The 14,732-nt window shown below is 39.6% G+C and overlaps 1 protein-coding gene and 2 long non-coding RNA genes across 20 annotated transcripts in view; 2 read left to right on the forward strand and 1 right to left on the reverse strand.

Annotated features, from left to right (window-relative positions):
* Positions 1–14,732, forward strand: part of ABI1 (abl interactor 1) — a 123,667-nt gene that overhangs the window by 45,521 nt on the left and 63,414 nt on the right. The window lies entirely within an intron of this gene.
* Positions 2,317–3,482, forward strand: LOC116527083. The gene is made up of 2 exons (XR_004258380.1): positions 2,317–2,634; positions 2,688–3,482. It is a non-coding gene; the product is annotated as an uncharacterized LOC116527083 (long non-coding RNA).
* On the reverse strand, positions 9,872–13,027 carry LOC116527084. Its single transcript, XR_004258381.1, has 2 exons — positions 11,787–13,027; positions 9,872–9,985 (listed from the first exon to the last, which is right to left on the reverse strand). It is a non-coding gene; the product is annotated as an uncharacterized LOC116527084 (long non-coding RNA).

A 14,732-nucleotide genomic window follows, 5' to 3' on the forward strand; every position in this document is an offset into this window, starting at 1 on the left:
ATTCACCTCCAAAACTTTTTTCCTTTTTCCAAACAGAAACAGTGTACCTATTTAGCAATAACTCTCCATCCACAAGTGATCCTCCCACCTCAGCTTCCTGAGTAGCTGGGACTACAGACATGTGCCATTGTGCCTAGCTTATTTTTGTATTTTGTGGTATCCTATTGCCTTTTTAGATTTTAGGACAAAATTGATATAGATTGAAACTTTGCTGAAATAATTTTTTGTTTTTGTAGAACAGAATCTAGTATAAAGTGATTCACGCTGGATATTGGAGACTTGTACAATGTCTGGCAAAAGATTGGTTTGCAGTAAGTGTTTACTGAATTAAAGGAAATCTCTTGGCCAGGCATGGTGACTCATGTCTGTAATCCCAGCACTTTGGGAGGCCGAGGTGAGTGGATCCCTTGAGGTCAGGAGTTCTATACCAGCATGGCCATCGTGGTGAAACTCCGTCTCTACTAAAAATACAAAAATTAGCTGGGCATGCTGGCAGGTACCTGTAATCCCACCTACTCTGGAGGCTGAGGCAGGAGAATAGCTTGAACCCAGCAGCCAGCGCTTGCATTAAGCTGAGATTATGCCATTGCACCTCAGCCTGGTCAACAGAGTGAGTCTCCGTCTAAAAAAAAAAAAAAAAAAAATTTCTACTGCAAAATTATTTAGGAAAAGTATAATAGAACCTAGTTTTTGGTTGATTCTTATATATGGATTATAACCAGAGGATCACTGTACATTTTGTGTATAGGCAGTCATTACTTTGGTTACCGGAGATTATAAAAAATGGTGATGCAAGGGCTGGGCTTGGTGGCTCATGCCTGTAATCTCAGCACTTTGGGAGGCTGAGGTGGGCGGATCATGAGGTCAAGAGATCAAGACCATCCTGGTCAACAGATTGAGACCATCCTGGTCAACATGGCAAAACCCCATCTCTACTAAAAATACAAAAATTAGCCAGGTGTGGTGGCGCATGCCTGTAATCCCAGCTACTCGGGAGGCTGAGGCAGGAGAATCGTTTGAACTCAGGAGACGGAGGTTGCAGTGAGCCGAGATCACGCCACTGCACTCCAGCCTGTCCACAGAGTGAGACTTGATCTCAAAAAAAACAAAAAGAGGTGATACAAGCTGATGGTATACAAAAAACAATCTTACCAATCAATGGATAAAATTACAGTTGTTCTGTGATCTTTAAGTATTTTGTCAAAACTCTTCTTGTTATAAATGAATAGAGAAATGAAAAAGAGTGGTGCTAGTCTTTAGTATAGCATAATGTAAAGCATTAGAGATATTGAGAATTAAAGGGTTTTCTTTGTTATAGTTTGAACAGTGCTTGCTACCTTCTCACTGTGCAAGTTGTTATGAAGCACACATTTTTTCTGTGCCTTGACAAGTTGTCATTCTTTTTTCTCTATGTGGATCAGCCCGTCTCGGTATTTTATCGTTTGGATTTTAAACGTTGTGAAATATCTTCTGGAGTTTCTTTAATGTAAAGTTTTTGTGGGTATCATTTTATCTGTAGTATCTTCTCTTTCATCTCAGCCACTTTGTTCATTTATGTTAATAAGTTTGCCTTCACAGTATTCTTCTGGCTGTATATCTGTAGTCTCCTGAATGGCAGCAATGTCAGCATTCCTATATTCATTATTTCTATTTTAAGCCCATTTACATTCAACTGGAATTTCACCTCTAGCAGGATCACTTTTCATGTCTTTGCTGCATTTTCATCTTTGTTGGCTGGTTCTTCCTTTGATATCCAGTTTTGTAAAATGTGACAATGGCTTATCATTTAGGGGACAAGGAAGCAGCACAACTATGTACTTTGTAGTCTGTGGATGAACTTAGTATCAGATATACAGAGACCATTCACCAATAAAGTTTGAAACAAAGACATGATTGGTCACCAGTAATGATACTCATCTGTTATTTATGTGGACTTATGACCTAGCAGCAAAGTTTGCACTTTGTGTAATTACTCATAGTTCTTGTGGTAACTGTAATTTATTTATTTATTTATCTTAAGATGGGGTTTCACCATGTTGGTCAGGCTGGTCTTGAACTCCCGACCTCAGGCGATCCACCCACCTTGGCCTCCAAAGTGCCTGGATTACAGGCGTGAGCCACCACGCCCTGCCTATTAATTTTTAATTTTTTTTTTTTTTAAGGCAGAGTCCTGTTCTGTTGTTCAGGCTGGAGTGCAGTGGCACAACCATAGCTCACTGCAGCTTGGAACTCCTGGGCTCAAGTGATCCTCCTACCTCAGCCTCCTGAGTAGCTGGGAGCACTGCATACTACCTTACCCAGCTAATTTTTTTGGATGGGGGATGGATAGAGATGGGATCTTGCTATGTCACCCAGGTTGGTGTTAAATTCCTGGCTTCAAGTGATCCTCTTACCTTGGCCTTTCAAAGTGCTGGCATTACAGGTGTGAACTACTGCACCTGACTGTAACTGGAATTTAAATTGTGTAGTTGGAGGACTGGTGTTAACTAAAATATGGTGACTGAAATTCATGCGTATCAGAACTGTGCAGAATAACTTCCTATATTCTGTTTCTTCAGTAACAAAACATTTTCAAATTAGTTTTCGTCTTTAGTTAATTATGATCTCTGTGTACTGCTGAGCTTACTGAATTCAGTTTTCATTCTTTGGAAGATGTCTTAGTTTATACAATGTAGTTATTTCAGTAGATTTAAAAATAAAGCTGTTAATACTATCAGTTGACTTACTGAGTCATAAAAAATTTAAGGTGACTAGGTAAAATGAAGCTTTTGTAATTCTATAAATTACATTTGAATTACTTGGAACTCTTAAATGCAACTGAAATCTAATTGGCTAAATTCAGTTAAAAACAGGCTTTTTGGGGGGGGCATTCTTTTTTTTTTTTTCATAATAAAATAAAGTCAGTTTATTAAATGCTCAATTCTCAAAATTATGTATTTTTTCATTATTTAAAAAAACTTCCATGCTCTTTCATTCCCCTCCCTCCACTAGGTATTGTCCAAGTTTTATCAAAGTCCACAAAGTATAACATGTACCCAAAAGCAGAGAAGACAGGAGGTTTGGAGGACAAGGCACGCTGGGTCACTACCCGCACTGCAGAGTCCGCAAAGGCTAACTCATGCTCGGGGCAAAGAATGGAAAGAGTTAATACACAAAAAAAGCAAAAGAACTGGAGTGGGCAGCCTGACCAGAGACGTTTACAGTTTATACCAATTTACAAATATTTAGGGTGCCCACCAACTCCAAGAGAACAGACCAAACTAACCCCATAAAGGAAGACCTCTCTGCCAGGGCCTCCTCTCCCCACAACCTCCTCTGAAGAATCATTAGGAAGCCCAAACAGCTTCACAGTTCTGGCTTCCCAGCTACTGTCATATTTGCCGTCTTTGTCATCACAGGCAAATGCCAGCAGAGGCCTTTTGGGGTGCCATGCCACGGTGAAGGTCGGAGACTTACACTGTACCTCCCATAGCTTGTCCCCTGTCTCCACTTCAGCGATGTCAATAAAATGATCTTCCGATGCTGACGCCAGCATTTTCCCATCATGGCGGAAACTGAGAATCCTTACAGGCCAATGCAGCCTGGAAAAGCACTGAACACACACTAACTCGTCCACATCCCAGAGGCTAACCAAAGCATCTGCACTTCCTGTGGCAAAGTACTTTGGCGGGGGGCATTTATTTTTAACTGGGGAAGTAAAAAGAATATTTTCTTGCTCTTCCAAATTGTATTCTTAAAACATTGCTTGAATCAATGCATAGTAGTGAAAGAAAGAACTTTTTAAAATCTCTCAGAACTTTATGAGGGATTTACATTTGTCATACCTTGCGTGTTGGGTGGTGTGTTTTTAGTTAAAATTCTGCTTTATAACCTAATGTAGCATCGATTATATGCCAATTAAGACATAGTCTCAAATTTTAGAATTCAGAGCTTGTTTGAGTTTTCAGTTTAAAAACTTTTAAACTAAAAAAAAAAGTCACCTTCAATTCTATCAGGACTTGGATAAACTAAATCTTTATTTCAGGGAAGAGTTCCTTTCCCCTCAGTGTGGAACTTTTAGCTTTTTGTTTGTGTGTTGGCATGTTTTAGATTTATAAAGTTTTCTACTTTAACAATTTTACCCCCAATTTTTCCCATCTTAGATTAATAGTTACAAAATATTAGTAACTTTCTTTGGTAAAGTAATTACTGAGAAGTGCTTTCTGTAACTAATATTCAATTCTTTCTTTGTGAGTTTTTAAAAGATTCTTATAGTGATACTTCTTGTGACATAATAGTCATCTAAAGGTGCCAATCACTTTTCCTGGAAAATATAGGAAGTAATATTAGGAGAGGGTATGCAACTGTTAAATTCTTTCATATCACCAACTTAACTTTTTCATGATTGAAGTATTTGCTTTGTAGAGTGCTTAGTAATGTTTATTATCATTTCTTTTTCCATTGACAATTTTGGGCTTTCCTCAAATCATGGAACTGAGAACTGGAAGGGACATTAGATCATTTGGTTTATTCTCTGATTTTATAGTTCATGACACTGATGCCCAAAGAAATAAATGATTTGCCTGAAGTTGTAGGTAGCTAGTATACCATTAGAAATCAAAAGATGGTCATCTTGACTCATAGATAATCCATTGATTTTTCTCTTCTGTACTACAATGCCTCCAATTTATAATCAGAGTCTCCAAAATTTAGGAATTGGATGAATTGCCCCATCCAGTCTGTTTCTATAGTGGGCTCACAAAACCTTATATAACAAAGCTTCAAAGTAACTGCGTCTTTCTTTTAGGGGACTGTTTAGTTTTATATAGGTCAAAATGTAGTTACTGTGGGTACTGCGGAGGCAGGGTGGGTACGTAGAATGGCAATGCTAACTGAGTCAGTGCTCTGGTTTCTCAAATGTTTTGTTAGGATCCTTTTATATCTTAAATTATTGAGGATCCAAATGGGCTTTGGATTCTTTGGGTAGATCTTCCAGTATTTATCATATCAAATATTCAAACAAATTTAAAAATATTTAGCTCATTTAACAATGCAATAGGCCAGGCGCGGTGGCTCAAGCCTGTAATCCCAGCACTTTGGGAGGCCGAGGCGGGTGGATCACGAGGTCAAGAGGTCGAGACCATCCTGGTCAACATGGTGAAACCCCGTCTCTACTAAAAATACAAAAAATTAGCTGGGCATGGTGGTGTGTGCCTGTAATCCCAATTACTCAGGAGGCTGAGGCAGGAGAATTGCCTGAACCCAGGAGGTGGAGGTTGCGGTGAGCCGAGATCGCGCCATTGCACTCCAACCTGGGTAACATGAGTGAAACTCCGTCACAAAACAAAACAAAACAAAACAAACAAAAAAATGCAATAAACCCACTATGAGTTAATACAAAAAACATTTTAATGAAAATGTTTCCAAAACAAATAAATTTATGAGAATAGTGGCATTGTTCTTTAATGTTTAGTAGAAGATCACTGGGTTCTCATGTCTGCGTCTGCATTTTCTCCCTTGTGATTTGTTGTTTTGGAAGTATATGAGGAAATCTTGCATCACAAAAATACGTAGTTAGAAAAGACAGGATCTTGGTGACTTGAGGAGTCTTTAGATCAGTCAGAGAACTATTGCTTTATATGGTTAATACAGTTTAGTAACTATAGATATGTATTTCCAATATTATATGTAGGCCAAATAGCTCCCATTAAAAAAAAAATCACTCAAATTGATAAAACATCTCTATCTGTAGTTTTTTTTGGCTCTCCATCATACATTGTTTTGTTCCATCCTTACTGACTACTTAGTGATGTTTTTGGTGCCATTATCCCCATTATGAAGGGGGTTCTTCAAATTCCTAATGGATTGTTGATATTTATCTTAGATTTTCTCAGCCAGTTTCTGAAAGGTGTTTCATGAATTCTTTTTTTTTTTTGAGATGGAGTCCTGCTCTGTGGCCTAGGCTGGAGTACGGTGGCACGATCTCAGTTCACTGCAACCTCTGCCACCTGAGTTCAAGTCATTCTCCTGCCTCAGCCTCCCAAGTAGCTGTGATTGCAGGCATGCCCCACCACGTCCATGTAATTTTTGTATTTTTACTAGAGACAGGGTTTCACCATGTTGGCCAGGCTGGTCTTGAACTCCTGACCTCAAGTGATCCACTTGCCTCTGCCTCCCAAAGTGCTGGGATTACAGGTGTGAGCCGCCACTCTTGGCCATTTAAGTAAGTTTTAACATCAAGCATGCTACTCTTTGGCACTTACTGGCTGAGTTGTGTTTCCCCCTCCACCCTCCCAAATTTATATTTCCAAGTCATAACTCCCAGTACCTCAAGAGTGTGACTGTATTTGGAGACAGGGTCTTTGAAGAGGTAACTAAGTTAAAATGAAGTTAAAGGGTAGGCCCTAGTCCAATATGACTGGTATTCTTCAAGGAAGTGGCAAGGTGTGGTGACTTACGCCTGTAATCTCAGCACTTTGGGAAGCCGAGATGGGTGGATCATGAGGTCAATAGATGGAGACCATCCTGGCCAACATGGTGAAACCCCATCTCTACTAAAAATACAAAAATTAGCTGGGTGTGGTGGTGTGTGCCTGTAGTCCCAGCTACTTGGGAGGCTGAGGCAGAATTGTTTGAACCCAGGAGGCAGGGGTTCAGGGAGCTGAGAAGGCGCCACTGCACTCCAGCCTGGTGACAGAGGGAGGCTCCGTCTCAAAAAAAAAAAAAAGAGATAGAGAGATTAAAACACAGAGGGAAGACCTTGTAAGGCCACGAAGAGAAGATGGTCATTTATAAGTCAAGGAGAAAGGCCTTGAGAAGAATTCAGTCCTCGTAACATGTTGATCTTGGACTTGTAGCTTCCTGAGTCATGAGAAAGTAAATTTCCTAGCCACACACCTGTGGTACGTTGTTATGGCAGCCCTAGCAAACTAATACAGCACTCTTAATGTTGCCTAGCACTACCACTTTTATACTTTTTTGCCAGCTATTATGGATATAAACTTTTCACCAGAACCTTCAATACTGACAGAAAGATATAATATAGATTGATAAAGTGTCATTTGCCATTCAAAATCAGAAAAGTATGACATGTTCAGTCAGTGCCCAATGGCTAGGAGCATTCATTAGCACTCACTTGATATGGCTGATTTACTGTGAGAAAAGTGTGTTAACTGCACTCCTCAGTACTCTGGTGAACTTGTATGCACATCTAATATTTCTGAGATGAACCATGCTATGCTGTGTTAAGCAACGCTTCCCAAAGATATCCCTAATCCCTGGGAATGTGGATGTTACCTTCTAGCAGAAGGGGCTTTTTGCAAGCATGAATCAAAGATCTTGAGATGGGAAGATTATCCTGGATTATGCAGTGGGCTATAAATGTAATCACAGAGGCAGAGGAGGATTTGACACAGAAGAGCAGAAGTGGTGTGGAAACAGGAGCAAAGATTAGAATGATGTGGTGACAAGTCAAGGAATGCTGGTAGTCACCAGAATCTGGAAGAGGCAAGCGAACACTTCCTCCCGAGTCTTCTCAGGAAGGCTGGCTCAGCTCACTCCTGGATTTGGTCCTGTAAGATTTTGTTCAGATTCTGGACACCAGAACTGTTAAGAAGATAAATTTCTGCTGTAATTTATACAAATCTTCATATAAATTTATACAAATTTATACAAACTTTCTTTTTTAGAGATTGGTTCTACATGAAATAGATTAAAATTGGGATTTTAAAAGGATGTTATAAAATTGTATAATATTCTTAAAATCTTGAGGAAAACATGAAAAATTCCTCATTTCCCGCCAAAGTCCTATTATGACATAGTATTTTTTATCTTCAAGCTTTGTTGTTTTAAGACTGATATCTAACCAAAACAATTGCTAATTTTCCTGTTTTTTTTTTTTTTTTTTTTTTTTTTTTGGTAAATATTGAGGACCAATAGTAAAATGATTTAGAGCAAATTTCCTAACTCCCCTTCTTTGGAGGGCGGGCACCTTTTATTAATTCAGATTAATTAAGCATGCTTGCTTTAATTACAGTTATTAACAAGGTAAACTTACAGAGGAACAAGTTATAGTAGAGATACACTAATATAGAATAGACTCTTCTCTGAATGTAAATACATGCTATAGAACGTATGCATTCTTTTTTGGGTGCCAGAGGGACTAAGCCTTATCTTGGCACTAAACCTTATCTCAGCATTATCTAAAGTAAAATTTTCTTTATTATTATATTGACAAACATTTGTTTCAAAATTAATTATTCTACAGGGATTCTTAACAGCACCTAGCAGAGTGCCTGATACTACTCTGAGCTTACTTACAACCTTACTTATAGTAAGTTACTTCATGTTAATTGCAGGAATTTATGAATTTTAATATATTGTAGATAGCTGAAACTTTTGAAGTAAAAATGTACTAAAATATACCAGTGATTTCTCATATCATTAGGTTTTCTTCCTTTGTATTTTCTTTCCTTCTTCTTCCCCTGCACCCCATCCCCTTCTTCTTTCTTTCTCTACTCCCTTTCTTCCATTTTTCCTTCCTTTAACATTTCCTGCCAAGGAAACACATTTTGGATAAAATATAATTTGTATCAGTTAAAAAAAATTTTTTTTAAGAACAGGTGCGCCAGACACCCCAGACTGTTAGTCATTGGTGTGGTAACCAGACCTTCATGTCATTAGAAGGGTTACGTACTTCATGTTTACTGAATAATCTAGTGCAGGAGTCAGTAGACTGTGATCCATGAGCCAAATCTAGTCCTCCCCCATCCATTTTTATAAATAAAGTTTTATTGGAACACAGCTTTGTTCCTTTGTTTACATATTGCTTACAGCTGCTTTTGCTGACACAATGGCAAAGTTGAGTCTTTGTGACTGAAACCGTATGGCCTGCAAAGCTTAAAAGATTTACTCTCTGGTTGTGTCCAGAAAAAATTTGCCGATCCCTGATGTGTTATACAAACATTTACTTCAAAAAATTTAAAAAGTGTTCTTGATATTTAACACCCGTTTCTTTATTTATAGTATGTAACTTTTTTTTTTTTTTTTTAAGATAATTTTTTCTGGAGGTGGATTTGCTGAAATTCCCTAAGGAGCCAGAAATTGTGAAGAGTGGGGCTGGTGCAGATTGCATGATGATACAAGTTGTACATGTTTATGGCTTCATTCCTACTATATTGCCAGCATATAGAGTTAGCTTATATAAGATGGGATGGAAGAAGTTCCATTAGGGGTTTGGTATTCCGACACGAATGGAGTACTGCAGTCTGTTCTGACACTGATCACACAGAGTTAGTGCAGACCCCACAAGGGAAAGACTCAGTTCCACAAGTCTGCCTCCATTTCAAGTATCAGTGGCAAGTAGGGTCCCCATTCTACCCACACTTATGGCCATCTGACTACAAATCTGGGGCATTTCCCACAACCCCCTTCAAGGTTGATACTTTACTAGAATGACTCAAAGATTTCAGGGAAACACTACCCATATGATTACGATTTTATTTTATTTATGATTATGATTTATTTAATACAGATCAGGACCAGCCAAATGAAGAGACACAGAGGGCATGGTCTGGGAAGTTCCAAACACAGAGCTTCCATGCTGTCTTCTGGTGGAATCAGGTCACACTACCCTCCTGGCTCATCAGTGTGTTCACCAACCAGGAAGCTCCACTAGGTTTCAGTGTCAAGAGTGTTTGTTGGCTTTATTTTAGGGCTAGTGCTGTTTTCTCACAGTTGTTTCTGGTTTGTGCAGAAGAAAAGTAAGATTAATTAGTGTTCATACCTATTACAAGTTAACAAAATGTTGTCAGGTAAGGCTTATATTGATTCTAAGGTCCCCCCCCTTTTTTTTATGTGAAAACAACAGTTTATAGTAATATTGTTGTTTTATTTTCATTTTATTTATTTGAACACAGGCTCTCACTCTGTCACCTAGACTGGTGTGCAGCGATGTAATCATAGCTTACCGTAACCTCAAACTCCCTGACTCGAGGGATCCTCCCGCCTAGCCTCCCGAGTAGCTAGGACTGGAGGTACATGCCACCATGCCTGGCTGATTTTTTCATCTTTTTTGTAGAGATGGGGCCTGGCTATGTTTCCCAGGCTGTTTTTGAACTCCTGGGTTCAAGTGATCCTTCTGTCTCGTCCCAAAGTACAGGGATTAATGTGAGGACTAGTTGTCCTTATTGGCCAATAAAATTGGCAGCAGTACTTTCTACTTCTCTCTGTGTGTCTGTCTGTCTTTCTCCCTGTCCTTTATCCCTCGCCCCTCTTCCCTTTCTCCCTTCTCCTTTACTCCTTTTCTTTCTCTGTCTGCCTCCCCTTTTGTCCCCTCCTCCTTTCTTCTGGAGTCTTTTAAAAACAATTTATTGATTTGTGAAATCTATAGTTAGAATAATCCAAACTGTTCCATATCCCAGTTACCTTCTTTTTTTTTTTTGAGATGGAGTCTTATTTTGTAGCCCAGGCTGGAGTACAGTGGTGTCATCTTTCTTTACTGCAATCTGTGCCTCCAGGGTTCAAATGATTCTCCTGCCTCAGCCTCCCCAGTAGCTGGGATTACAGGCATGCACCACCATGCCTGGCTAATTTTTTGTATTTTTAGCAGAGATGGGGTCTCACCATATTGGCCAGGCTGGTCTTGAGCTCCTGACCTCAGGTGATCTACCTGCCTCCGCCTCCCAGAGTGCTGAGACCCAGTTACTTTCATTTAACACATGCATACACACCAACCCACCATCTCACCTCTGAGTGAACAAAGATTGAAACTTGAACCATCAACCATATCAGGCCAGAGTATTATTTATTTCTAGGATACAGAATAGGGGCAATGCTGTGCATTTAGTTTCTGTTTCAGAGTAAACCAACCAAGCATTCTTCCTGCGGTAATACTGTAACAGAATAGTTCCTATCAAATCAACCTTCTTACAAGTAACTTAAACTCTGAACAAAATATAAAACACCAAGAGTATCTGAAGAACAACTAATAGCAGACAGAAATTACAGAGAGGAGGGTGTTAGTATACACTTTTAAAAATGAAACAGCCCTGGTGAGTTTGCTATTTTGTTTTTGAGATGGAATCTCTTTGTGAGGCCTAGGCTGGAGTGCAATGGTGCAGTCTCGGCTCACTGCAGCCTCCACCTCCTGGGTTCAAGTGATTCTCCTCTTCCAACCTCCCAAGTAGCTGAGATTGTAGGCGTGTACCTCCACACCCGGCTCATTTTTGTATTTTTAGTAGAGGCGGGGTTTCACCATATAGACCAGGCTAGTGTCGAACTCCTGACCTCAAGTAATCCACCCACCTCGGCCTCCCAAAGTGCTGGGATTACAGATGTGAGCCACCATATCCAGCTGGGTTTGCTATTTTTATAGCTAGTTTTGTACTGTGCTAGACAGCTACAACTCAGGAGACAGCATATAGCTTGTGACCCAGGAGACAGGGTTCATGGTGACCACAACAGCTGGAAAGTGAGTGGAAAGTGAGACCTGAATGGAAACAGCCACAAATTTTCATTAAAACTTTGCCTGTATTATAGGCTGAGCTGTATGTGGAACAAACTGCATGCAATCCAGCCAAGGATAAAAGAACTGAACAAATATTTCAGCTGCTGCTCATCTTGGAGGAGAAAGTTTGCAGTTTAAGTCAAGCTAAGTTTAGTATAAACTTTTTTTTTTTTTTTTTTTTTTTTTTTTTTTTTTTTGTGGCTGGGTCTCACTCTCATCGCCTAAGCTGGAATGCAATGGTGTGATCATGGCTCACTGCATCCTTGACTTCCTAGGCCCAGGTGAAGCCGCCTTCTCAGACCTCAGCCTCCCAAGTAGCTGGGACTAAAGGTATACATCACCACACCTGGCTAATTTTTTGTATGTTTTATAGAGATGGGGCTTTGCCATGTTACCAAGGCTGGTGTTGCCATGTCGCCAAGGCTGGGCTCAAGGGATTCACCACCTTCTGCCTCTGAAAGTGTTATGATTACAGGTGGGAGCCACCATGCCTGGCCTACTGTAAACATTTTTCGTTTGTTTTTTCTTTTCTACTTCTTTTATCTTTTTATTTTTCCTATCCTTGGAAATAAAAACATATTTTAGAGGACGATTACAGAATCTAGAGTTTCTGTAAGGTATCGTTTACCACATATAGAATGTAATATAAAATTACCATACTTAGGAAGAACCATGAAAATATGGCCAATATTCAAGAGAGAAGATAATCAGTTGAGCTAAAACTTGAAATTACATACATGTTGGACAAATGATGATTTCTTTATGTGACTACTTATGGATTCAGGTACTTAGAACTTTGATATCAAAGAGAATTTTAGGATACTGATTCTAGTCTCATTCATTGTTTTCTCATGTATCTAAGGTCTAACTGGCACTTACCAGTTTGTTAGCCCCTTGCACTGATGTTACTTGTTTTCTTTCCTTCTTGGTATGCTTCTTCACCTGTAAGGTGTTAACTTGTTTAGTGTATAAGAGTCAAGGACCAGGAAATAGAAACCATTCTAACTATCTTAAATATAAATTTGCTCTCCAGAAATAAATTCCAGAACTCAAAAAGTGATCTGCTGGGGAAGCTATAACCACTGATGGTGCCACAGGAATTACTGAGTTTAAGAACGTCATTCAGGGATTTCACGCCATGGCTTAGAAAGCTGCTGCCTGTTGTTGCCTCAGCTGCCTCTTGACACCCGCATTGTGAGTGACTGGGCATTGGAACTTGGAGTCCAGCCGCTGTTTCCAGTGCGGTTGCCTCTCAGCATCCAAACAGTTGGGAGAATGGACACTGGAGCATCACTTTGGAAAAAAGTCTTATTTCTTGACTTGCTTTGCCAATAGGAAATGTAAGGTGGTAGTAAGAATCTCCCCTTCACTTTCAGTTTCCAAATCCCAGGAAAGTCCTTTATTGATAGATCAGAAATTGTATCCAGAAGCCTGGTGGTAAGAACAACTGGACAATGCTGATTTTAGCTTTTAAGCTTCTGCAGTGCAGGCAGATACTCTTGGGGCAAGGACGGGGTGGGTAGAATGAAGATTGAATGAGCTGATTTTACAGCAGGAATTGAAGGAATAACAATTGAATTGGGCCTTAAAGGAAACCTGTGCATATATCATGTTGATATGGAGTATAGATGCATTCCAGTGTGAGGTAAGGGCATTAGAAAAAGACATGGATGTTTTTTTCAGGGTGATTAGAATGTAGGGTATGATTTCTGCAATGAGGAAAGTACCTGGAGATCAGTTTGCAAAAATCTAAAGTTCTAAATTATAGCTTATTTCTCTTTGATTTGGTTTCATCACTGAGGCTGGCTAATTGTGTTGTGCTAGAGGAGTAGCTGTTATCCTCTGGCTTCTTCTCTGCTTCTTGTATCTGCTAGGTGCTGGAATTGTACAGCTCCTGAGTCAGAGCAGCATGCTTAGCAGAAATAAGCATCAATCTTCCTGAATCATCAGATGGTAAACTGACGTGATATGACCTGAATCAAAGGAAAGGCACTATCTTAGAAATTGGAGACTCGGTTCTTTGCTTTTAGGGTAAACAGCCGGCAATCTCCTTCTGTACAATATGCTTTTTGGGTAAATGAATCACTAAGCCTGCATTCTGCCTTAATAATCTATGTTTATGGGGTTAAGGAAGCAAATCTCCAATCCCTCCCTGTTGATCACAAAGTTTGGGTGAAACCATTTCTTTGTTGTGTCCTAAAATATGATAATAGAGTGTTTTCATTCACTTAGAGTAAAAACTACCTTTTTTTTTTTTTTTAAAGTGACTTTGGAACTGTCCCTACAGCTGATTATAAACAGTTCATTTGGGAATCTCCTTCCAAATTTCATGTTCTTTTGGTTGTCTGTAAGCCATTCATTCACCAGGCTACTGCTCAGACCTCTGATGTCTGAGTCTTCCCAGTAGCCTAATCTTGCTTTAAAGTCTGGAAATGGATTTTTACTTCCTGTAGTTGAAAGTTCAGATGCCATGGTATGGTATAAAAGTCTCATTAATGTAGTGATGTAGTCTCTTCCAAGTCTCATTGTATTTCTGCCATGCTCGTCTTCTTGAAGTGTTGTAAACACAGCCGTAAATTTGTGTCTCTGCTTTTCCATTATCTGTTTGTCTTATCTGGAATTCAGTTAGTCCTGTTTCTGTTCTGCCTAATACAGACACCATCTGAGGTCTTCACTGATTAGCTCAGGATAGAGATACTTGCCCTGTCTTTATTTTATACGTTCTTATTCCTACTTTTACATCAATTTGGGGTATATGTTTGTCTTCCTTGCCTTAGTCTTTAATGATAAGGACCAGACGAGCACGGTGGCTCACACCTGTAATCCCAGCACTTTGGGAGGCCGAGGTGGGTGGAACATTTGAGATCAGGAGTTTGAGACCAGCCTGGCCAACATGGTGAAACCCAGTCTCTACTAAAAAAATACAAAAATTAGCTGGGCAGTAGTAATGTGCGCCCATAATCCCAGCTACTCGGGAGGCTGAGGCAGGAAAATCCCTTGAGCCTGGGAGGTGGAGGTTGTAGTGAGCCGAGATTGGGCCACTGCAGTCCAGTCTGGGTGCCAAGTGAGACCCTGCCTCAAAAAAAAAAAAAAAAAAAAAGAAAAAAGGAATAAAGATAAAAACAATGTTTTATTCATCTCTGTATCTTTATTACATAGTAACTGGCCCTTACATAGTTTGATAAGGATGTGTTGAAAGAATAAGGCTCTGTGGTATACTTTGGAGTCATAAAGATCTGTGTTTGAA

The sequence above is a fragment of the Sapajus apella genome, unplaced genomic scaffold, assembly GCF_009761245.1.
Source record: "Sapajus apella isolate SASKATOON/1434 unplaced genomic scaffold, GSC_monkey_1.0 scaffold53, whole genome shotgun sequence".
Lineage (NCBI taxonomy): Eukaryota > Metazoa > Chordata > Mammalia > Primates > Cebidae > Sapajus > Sapajus apella.